The following is a 1,997-nucleotide window of genomic DNA, read 5'->3' as shown; positions in this document are numbered from 1 at the left end:
ACCGCATAGGGCGGGCACGAGCAACGAGGCCCAAAATAGGTACATTTACGAGCTGAAGGCTCATAACGGGGTGGAGTCTGTCCCGGAGCAACAATTATCTAAACAACAACGATTGGAAAAGTAACCAGTCATTTTCATGAAAGAGGATGCTAGCCATGTCCAATTCCCACATAATGATTCACTAATGATAATCGTTCAGCTCACCAACCGAAGGGTCCGAAGGACACTAGTGGATAATGGAAGCTCTATTAATCTACTTTTTAGGTCCACCGTTGAAAAAATGGGGTTATCCGTAACTAATTTGAAGGCGATCTCAATGACTCTGTACGGGTTTTCAGGTGAAGGGTCAGAAGCCATCGGGACAATCAGACTGGTGGTGACGTTGGGAGAAGAATCACAAACTGTTTCCAAAGTACTCAAGTTTGTGGTAATCGATTGTCCAACCGCATACGATGCAATTTTGGGCTAACTTGCGCTGATGGAATTTGAAGCCATAACCTCGATCTGCCACCTTGCAGTGAAATTCCACTCAGCTACGGAGATATGTACAATCAGAGACGATCAGCTCGCTGCTAGGGGATGCTATAGCATTTCTATGAAGGGAAAATCATAAACTAGGCAGCAAGCGATGGTCATAAATGATGAAGGTGAGGTATCCTAGGAAGTGGAAGTAGAAGTCACTCATGGGACGGAAGAACCTCAGCAGGAAAAGGAAAGTGAGGGTGCCCATCGCGACGACATTGACCTTCGGGTCGGCAAAGACAGATTAGAGCTCAAAGCCACTGAAGAGCTCGAGGAAGTAAACATCGATCCCAAGGAATCTTCAAGAGTCGTGAAGATTGGAAAGAATCTTGATGACAAAAGAGAGGCGGAGTTGGTCGATTTTTTACAGAAATACCTGAACGTGTTCACTTGGTCGCATGAGGATATGGTGGGAATCAATTTGAATATAATAATGCACACTTTAAATTTGGACAAGAATGTGCCTACAAAATCCCAAAAATAGAGACTTTTGGGAACAGCCCGAGCTGAAGCTCTTGAGGAAGAAGTAGCTTGGTTATTGAAATGTGGGTTTATCAGGGAGGCAAAATACTTGATTTGGGTAGCCAATCCTGTAACGACCCAAATTTACTAATAAGGCTTAAGGGCCTTGATTAGTGTGTCGGGAGGGCATAATTGTAATATATGTGATAAATTTTTGAGAGCACATTATTATGTGGATATATTTGTGATCTGTGATTTGAGACGATCCTAGTGAGCAGGTTAGCGAAAAAGTCACGGCGGGGATTTATACCCGGTTCGGGGCGAGCCTGGGGTTGTAAATGGGAATTTAGAGAATATATTGGGGTATATTCTGACATCAAGGAATATAATTGGTGATTAATTAGGAATCGGGAAGTAAGCGGAAAATATTAGAGACACTTGAGGAATTAGCGAGAATTGGGTAAAATGACCAAAAGGCCCCTATGTGGATTAAAGGATTTAGAATTAAAGGGGAGGGTATTGTGGTCATTTGGCATATAAAGATAGGCATAACTGAGGCTTTATGCACAGTGGAGTTTGTAGAATGAAGTAGAAGTCTAAGGAAAGAAAGAAAAGGAAAGAAAGAAAAGACGGGAAAGAAAAGGGAGAGAAGAGCAGGCCATTTTGTCAAGGTCGGTCTAGGTTTTCTTCATCAGTTCTTGAGCTATTTTGGAGCAAAAACCCAGGGGAAGCCAAAGTAAGCTTGAGGCAAGAGTTCTTGGTCTGGCTTGAAGATTTGGCAAGGATTTAGCAAGAATAAACCATTCAGTTGAGGTAAGACTTTGAAGTTTCTTTAGTTTCTGGTTTTGGTTTTGAACTAAGGTGTATAAGCTGAGTTTGATGGGAATTCTAGGGAATTCAAGCCAGGGGTTTGAGGAGGAGTAAGCCAAGGAGGTGTAGGAGCTGACTTAGGGTCGAATCCCCATTGAAGGTATGAAATTCTAAGCTTTAAATTCTGAGGTTTTTACTGCAGT

This window comes from Humulus lupulus, chromosome 5 (genome assembly GCF_963169125.1).
Source record: "Humulus lupulus chromosome 5, drHumLupu1.1, whole genome shotgun sequence".
Taxonomy (NCBI): Eukaryota; Viridiplantae; Streptophyta; class Magnoliopsida; order Rosales; family Cannabaceae; genus Humulus; species Humulus lupulus.
This window is presented reverse-complemented; position numbering follows the sequence as displayed.